This window comes from Schistocerca americana, unplaced genomic scaffold, assembly GCF_021461395.2.
Source record: "Schistocerca americana isolate TAMUIC-IGC-003095 unplaced genomic scaffold, iqSchAmer2.1 HiC_scaffold_601, whole genome shotgun sequence".
NCBI lineage: Eukaryota > Metazoa > Arthropoda > Insecta > Orthoptera > Acrididae > Schistocerca > Schistocerca americana.
In genome coordinates this window covers 52,501-60,000 of record NW_025726348.1, presented here as the reverse complement: position 1 = coordinate 60,000, position 7,500 = coordinate 52,501, and the positions used below count along the sequence as shown (strand labels likewise).

At 55.7% G+C, this 7,500-nt stretch overlaps 3 non-coding genes across 3 annotated transcripts in view; all 3 read right to left on the bottom strand.

Moving 5' to 3' along the window:
* The window catches only part of LOC124587403, a 4,222-nt gene extending 2,787 nt beyond the window's left edge, over window positions 1-1,435 (bottom strand). Inside the window, exon 1 of the ribosomal RNA XR_006975508.1 lies at window positions 1-1,435. This exon is cut by the window's left edge and continues 2,787 nt beyond it. This is a non-coding gene — a ribosomal RNA (large subunit ribosomal RNA).
* Window positions 1,436-1,623: 188 nt separating this feature from the next.
* Window positions 1,624-1,778, bottom strand: LOC124587410. The gene has a single exon (XR_006975514.1). It is a non-coding gene; the product is annotated as a 5.8S ribosomal RNA (ribosomal RNA).
* A 351-nt stretch (window positions 1,779-2,129) lies between these two features.
* On the bottom strand, window positions 2,130-4,039 carry LOC124587397. Its single transcript, XR_006975502.1, has one exon. It is a non-coding gene; the product is annotated as a small subunit ribosomal RNA (ribosomal RNA).
* Between the last annotated feature and the right edge of the window lie 3,461 nt (window positions 4,040-7,500).

Sequence of the window (7,500 nt, the reverse complement as noted above, 5' to 3'; positions counted from 1 at the left end):
TCGTTTGCTCGCGGCTTCAGCATATCAAGCAAGCCGGAGATCTCACCCATTTAAAGTTTGAGAATAGGTTGAGGTCGTTTCGGCCCCAAGGCCTCTAATCATTCGCTTTACCGGATGAGACTCGTACGAGCACCAGCTATCCTGAGGGAAACTTCGGAGGGAACCAGCTACTAGATGGTTCGATTAGTCTTTCGCCCCTATACCCAGCTCCGACGATCGATTTGCACGTCAGAATCGCTACGGACCTCCATCAGGGTTTCCCCTGACTTCGTCCTGGCCAGGCATAGTTCACCATCTTTCGGGTCCCAACGTGTACGCTCTAGGTGCGCCTCACCTCGCAATGAGGACGAGACGCCCCGGGAGTGCGGAGGCCGCCGCCCCGTGAAGGGCGGGGAAGCCCCATCCTCCCTCGGCCCGCGCAAGGCGAGACCTTCACTTTCATTACGCCTTTAGGTTTCGTACAGCCCAATGACTCGCGCACATGTTAGACTCCTTGGTCCGTGTTTCAAGACGGGTCGTGAAATTGTCCAAAGCTGAAGCGCCGCTGACGGGAGCGATTATTCCGCCCGAGAGCATCCCGAGCCAACAGCGGCGCGGGTCCGGGGCCGGGCCAGGTAGGTCCGTCATCCGGGAAGAACCGCGCGCGCTTGCCGGGAGCCCGAGCGCCCAAAGGGGCGAATCGACTCCTCCAGATATACCGCCGGGCAGCCAGCCAGGACACCGGGGCTCTGCCCAACAGACGCGAACCGAGGCCCGCGGAAGGACAGGCTGCGCACCCGGGCCGTAGGCCGGCACCCAGCGGGTCGCGACGTCCTACTAGGGGAGAAGTGCGGCCCACCGCACACCGGAACGGCCCCACCCCGCGGCGAGTGGAAAGGCAACCGGACACGACCCCGCCGCGGATTGCTCCGCGCGGGCGGCCGGCCCCATCTGCCGAGGGCGGAGGCCAGTGGCCGGATGGGCGTGAATCTCACCCGTTCGACCTTTCGGACTTCTCACGTTTACCCCAGAACGGTTTCACGTACTTTTGAACTCTCTCTTCAAAGTTCTTTTCAACTTTCCCTCACGGTACTTGTTCGCTATCGGTCTCGTGGTCATATTTAGTCTCAGATGGAGTTTACCACCCACTTGGAGCTGCACTCTCAAGCAACCCGACTCGAAGGAGAGGTCCCGCCGACGCTCGCACCGGCCGCTACGGGCCTGGCACCCTCTACGGGCCGTGGCCTCATTCAAGTTGGACTTGGGCTCGGCGCGAGGCGTCGGGGTAGTGGACCCTCCCAAACACCACATGCCACGACAGGCGGCAGCCTGCGGGGTTCGGTGCTGGACTCTTCCCTGTTCGCTCGCCGCTACTGGGGGAATCCTTGTTAGTTTCTTTTCCTCCGCTTAGTAATATGCTTAAATTCAGCGGGTAGTCTCGCCTGCTCTGAGGTCGTTGTACGAGGTGTCGCACGCCACACCGCCAGCCGGCTGTGCACGCTACCGAGTAAGTACCGGTATGCGAACCGCCAGGCGACGGGCGCGCATCGCACGTTTAAGGAGGCGCGGCCGGCCCCACAGGCGGCCGCGACGCTCCCAGGTCTGCGAAGCGGGGCAAACGCCGCGCGCTTCAGTATACGTAGCCGACCCTCAGCCAGACGTGGCCCGGGAACGGAATCCATGGACCGCAATGTGCGTTCGAAACGTCGATGTTCATGTGTCCTGCAGTTCACATGTCGACGCGCAATTTGCTGCGTTCTTCATCGACCCACGAGCCGAGTGATCCACCGTCCTGGGTGATCTTTTCTTAGTTTACACTGTCTCTTTCAAGACAGTTGCATAGGCGGGACGTAGGCGTGTGGCGGCCCCTGTTCAAGCGTTCTGTGTCCAACGGCCTCACGGCCGATGGGCGTCGTACGGCTCCACACCGGAGCGGACAGGCAGTCGGGCGAAAGTCATTCAAAACCGGCGCCAGGCGCCAGGTGCCGCAGGCCAGCCGCTCCAGCGCTTCAGCGCTCGTACCACACAACATTGGCGTTAGTTTTGAGAAGCACGCGTGGTTCCGCACGCGGCGCACGGCTACTGCGAGCCGTACAGGTAGCGTGTTGCGCGACACGACACGCACATCGAAAGACATGCAGTCTAGTCGGTAATGATCCTTCCGCAGGTTCACCTACGGAAACCTTGTTACGACTTTTACTTCCTCTAAATGATCAAGTTTGGTCATCTTTCCGGTAGCATCGGCAACGACAGAGTCAATGCCGCGTACCAGTCCGAAGACCTCACTAAATCATTCAATCGGTAGTAGCGACGGGCGGTGTGTACAAAGGGCAGGGACGTAATCAACGCGAGCTTATGACTCGCGCTTACTGGGAATTCCTCGTTCATGGGGAACAATTGCAAGCCCCAATCCCTAGCACGAAGGAGGTTCAGCGGGTTACCCCGACCTTTCGGCCTAGGAAGACACGCTGATTCCTTCAGTGTAGCGCGCGTGCGGCCCAGAACATCTAAGGGCATCACAGACCTGTTATTGCTCAATCTCGTGCGGCTAGAAGCCGCCTGTCCCTCTAAGAAGAAAAGTAATCGCTGACAGCACGAAGGATGTCACGCGACTAGTTAGCAGGCTAGAGTCTCGTTCGTTATCGGAATTAACCAGACAAATCGCTCCACCAACTAAGAACGGCCATGCACCACCACCCACCGAATCAAGAAAGAGCTATCAATCTGTCAATCCTTCCGGTGTCCGGGCCTGGTGAGGTTTCCCGTGTTGAGTCAAATTAAGCCGCAGGCTCCACTCCTGGTGGTGCCCTTCCGTCAATTCCTTTAAGTTTCAGCTTTGCAACCATACTTCCCCCGGAACCCAAAAGCTTTGGTTTCCCGGAGGCTGCCCGCCGAGTCATCGGAGGAACTGCGGCGGATCGCTGGCTGGCATCGTTTATGGTTAGAACTAGGGCGGTATCTGATCGCCTTCGAACCTCTAACTTTCGTTCTTGATTAATGAAAACATACTTGGCAAATGCTTTCGCTTCTGTTCGTCTTGCGACGATCCAAGAATTTCACCTCTAACGTCGCAATACGAATGCCCCCGCCTGTCCCTATTAATCATTACCTCGGGTTCCGAAAACCAACAAAATAGAACCGAGGTCCTATTCCATTATTCCATGCACACAGTATTCAGGCGGGCTTGCCTGCTTTAAGCACTCTAATTTGTTCAAAGTAAACGTGCCGGCCCACCGAGACACTCACTCAAGAGCACCCTGGTAGGATTGCAACGGGGTCCGCCTCGGGACGCACGAGCACGCACGAGGCGCGTCGCACGCCTTCAGCTCGCCCCACCGGCAGGACGTCCCACGATACATGCCAGTTAAACACCGACGGGCGGTGAACCAACAGCGTGGGACACAAATCCAACTACGAGCTTTTTAACCGCAACAACTTTAATATACGCTATTGGAGCTGGAATTACCGCGGCTGCTGGCACCAGACTTGCCCTCCAATAGATACTCGTTAAAGGATTTAAAGTGTACTCATTCCGATTACGGGGCCTCGGATGAGTCCCGTATCGTTATTTTTCGTCACTACCTCCCCGTGCCGGGAGTGGGTAATTTGCGCGCCTGCTGCCTTCCTTGGATGTGGTAGCCGTTTCTCAGGCTCCCTCTCCGGAATCGAACCCTGATTCCCCGTTACCCGTTACAACCATGGTAGGCGCAGAACCTACCATCGACAGTTGATAAGGCAGACATTTGAAAGATGCGTCGCCGGTACGAGGACCGTGCGATCAGCCCAAAGTTATTCAGAGTCACCAAGGCAAACGGACCGGACGAGCCGACCGATTGGTTTTGATCTAATAAAAGCGTCCCTTCCATCTCTGGTCGGGACTCTGTTTGCATGTATTAGCTCTAGAATTACCACAGTTATCCAAGTAACGTGGGTACGATCTAAGGAACCATAACTGATTTAATGAGCCATTCGCGGTTTCACCTTAATGCGGCTTGTACTGAGACATGCATGGCTTAATCTTTGAGACAAGCATATGACTACTGGCAGGATCAACCAGGGAGCTGCGTCAACTAGAGCTGAGCAGCCGGCCGCCCGGGAGTGTGTCCCGGGGGCCCGCGCGAACACGCAAGCGTCCGCTCAATTATTCTGCAAACAGGAGGAGGCTGAGCTCCCCTGCACAATACACCTCGAAACCCTCTCAGGTCCCGGCGGCGCGCAGCGCCGTCCTAAGTACTTGGTCGGGTTCGAGAGAGGCGCAATCGCCCGGAGTTTGGCGAGTAGACGCTTTAGGTGCGACCACCCGTGCTCCCAACTGAGCTTGCCGCTGCCGACAGAGGCCCGGGAGCGTGCTGTCGTGGCATTGCCGGCGGGAGACAACACGCGCCACCTACGGTGGCCGGCAGCTCCAACGCCAGCGCCACAGAAGGACAAAAGCCCCACTTGGGTGCCGAAGCGAACTCTCCCAGCACAGCGCACGCGCCAACACGTCCGCACAGCTGCGATACAATCCACCTGCGAGAACCGCAGAGGCGACCGAGCAGCAGACGGCGTCGCGGCGCCGAGCGCCGGGCGGCGGCGCATCCTCAGCGCACACAGTCCTCAATCGGACCAGCACACTGCAGATGTCCACCGCGCTTCGCACCGGGCCCGCGAGGACCTACTTTGGCCGCACGGCGCCGCGTGCAGGGTGCGCCGGCGCGCAGCTGCGCCGCCTGCCGCCTCCGTCGGCCGGCGCGCCTGCCACTGGCCGCCCCCACCAGCCGGCTGTAGCGCGTGCGCCCACGCACCGCGCGGCCAGCACGCCGGAAGGCCCCCCCTCACCGGCCGGGGACGGTCCCACCCAGCCACCGCCGCGTATCGCTTCACACCCACATGCCATTCACGTTCGTGGGCATGGTGGGTATCGCTGAAACAACCGGTTGGTAGCTCAACCGATCGTCGCCATCACTGATTCACCTCTAGCGAGAACAACCGCACCACAACGGTTTACCAGTTCTTCATTTGCGTAACGTCACCAGCAAACGTAGACGTCCATCGCCATTTGCAAATTCAACGATTGTTGCATGCCTGTGTCAGGTGTCACGACACACTATGTCTGCCCACATACACGCAACAACATGTGCACGCTTCGCGAACACGTGGAAGGTGGCCCCCGTACGTATGCGATGTCCATTGCGCGAACGACTGTCAACCGGCCTCTGTCGCATGTCGCAGATGTGGAACGCAGTGCACCATGCTATCACGGTGTGTGAGAAGAGACGACTACGTCTGACAACACGCGCCACTACATCAACAGACGGCTCATGCTGATCGCCATCCACGGCATACCATACTGCAATCCAGCTCTTATAGGGAGACGACACGTAGCTGAGTGCACAATATTTGGACCGTATGGTTCGCCGTTGTTGGCGCAGTCGTGGTACGGTCACACATGTACCACGATGTATCATTCAGTACATGAGGACCAATGTGCGGTACAGTGTGTGATTTGGACGTACAACATCAGCGGACAGTTGCCACAAGCCGTACCACAACGTAGGCTGTGCTTCGCCATGCGAATGCCAATGAACAACTGCGAAGGGCATTGAGCATGTACGTCCTGCCGCCATCCGCATTACAGTGTATAGCTGCAAGGTGTTTAACATGAAGCGATACTCTGGGGACCGGGCAGTGCGAGTAGCAAACTATATTGCGGGGGTTGCAGTTAGGCAACACTACACTAATTTAACGCGTCGTATGACAATTACAGAGCAGGTTAAGGCCCAACGTGTGTTGGGTTAAGGCCCAACGTGTGTTGGGTTAAGGCCCAACGTGTGTTGGGTTAAGGCCCAACGTGTGTTGGGTTAAGGCCCAACGTGTGTTGGGTTAAGGCCCAACGTGTGTTGGGTTAAGGCCCAACGTGTGTTGGGTTAAGGCCCAACGTGTGTTGGGTTAAGGCCCAACGTGTGTTGGGTTAAGGCCCAACGTGTGTTGGGTTAAGGCCCAACGTGTGTTGGGTTAAGGCCCAACGTGTGTTGGGTTAAGGCCCAACGTGTGTTGGGTTAAGGCCCAACGTGTGTTGGGTTAAGGCCCAACGTGTGTTGGGTTAAGGCCCAACGTGTGTTGGGTTAAGGCCCAACGTGTGTTGGGTTAAGGCCCAACGTGTGTTGGGTTAAGGCCCAACGTGTGTTGGGTTAAGGCCCAACGTGTGTTGGGTTAAGGCCCAACGTGTGTTGGGTTAAGGCCCAACGTGTGTTGGGTTAAGGCCCAACGTGTGTTGGGTTAAGGCCCAACGTGTGTTGGGTTAAGGCGCAACATAGGTTAGGTTAAGGCGCAACATAGGTTAGGTTAAGGCGCAACATAGGTTAGGTTAAGGCGCAACATAGGTTAGGTTAAGGCGCAACATAGGTTAGGTTAAGGCGCAACATAGGTTAGGTTAAGGCGCAACATAGGTTAGGTTACGGCGCAACATAGGTTAGGTTAAGGCGCAACATAGGTTAGGTTAAGGCGCAACATAGGTTAGGTTACGGCGCAACATAGGTTAGGTTAAGGCGCAACATAGGTTAGGTTAAGGCGCAACATAGGTTAGGTTAAGGCGCAACATAGGTTAGGTTAAGGCGCAACATAGGTTAGGTTAAGGCGCAACATAGGTTAGGTTAAGGCGCAACATAGGTTAGGTTAAGGCGCAACATAGGTTAGGTTAAGGCGCAACATAGGTTAGGTTACGGCGCAACATAGGTTAGGTTAAGGCGCAACATAGGTTAGGTTAAGGCGCAACATAGGTTAGGTTAAGGCGCAACATAGGTTAGGTTATGGCGCAACATAGGTTAGGTTACGGCGCAACATAGGTTAGGTTACGGCGCAACATAGGTTAGGTTAAGGCGCAACATAGGTTAGGTTAAGGCGCAACATAGGTTAGGTTAAGGCGCAACATAGGTTAGGTTAAGGCGCAACATAGGTTAGGTTAAGGCGCAACATAGGTTAGGTTAAGGCGCAACATAGGTTAGGTTAAGGCGCAACATAGGTTAGGTTAAGGCGCAACATGGGTTAGGTTAAGGCGCAACATGGGTTAGGTTAAGGCGCAACATGGGTTAGGTTAAGGCGCAACATGGGTTAGGTTAAGGCGCAACATGGGTTAGGTTAAGGCGCAACATGGGTTAGGTTAAGGCGCAACATGGGTTAGGTTAAGGCGCAACATGGGTTAGGTTAAGGCGCAACATGGGTTAGGTTAAGGCGCAACATGGGTTAGGTTAAGGCGCAACATGGGTTAGGTTAAGGCGCAACATGGGTTAGGTTAAGGCGCAACATGGGTTAGGTTAAGGTACAATATGGGTTAGGTTAAGGTACAATATGGGTTAGGTTAAGGTACAATATGGGTTAGGTTAAGGTACAATATGGGTTAGGTTAAGGTACAATATGGGTTAGGTTAAGGTACAATATGGGTTAGGTTAAGGTACAATATGGGTTAGGTTAAGGTACAATATGGGTTAGGTTAAGGTACAATACGGGTTAGGTTAAGGTACAATACGGGTTAGGTTAAGG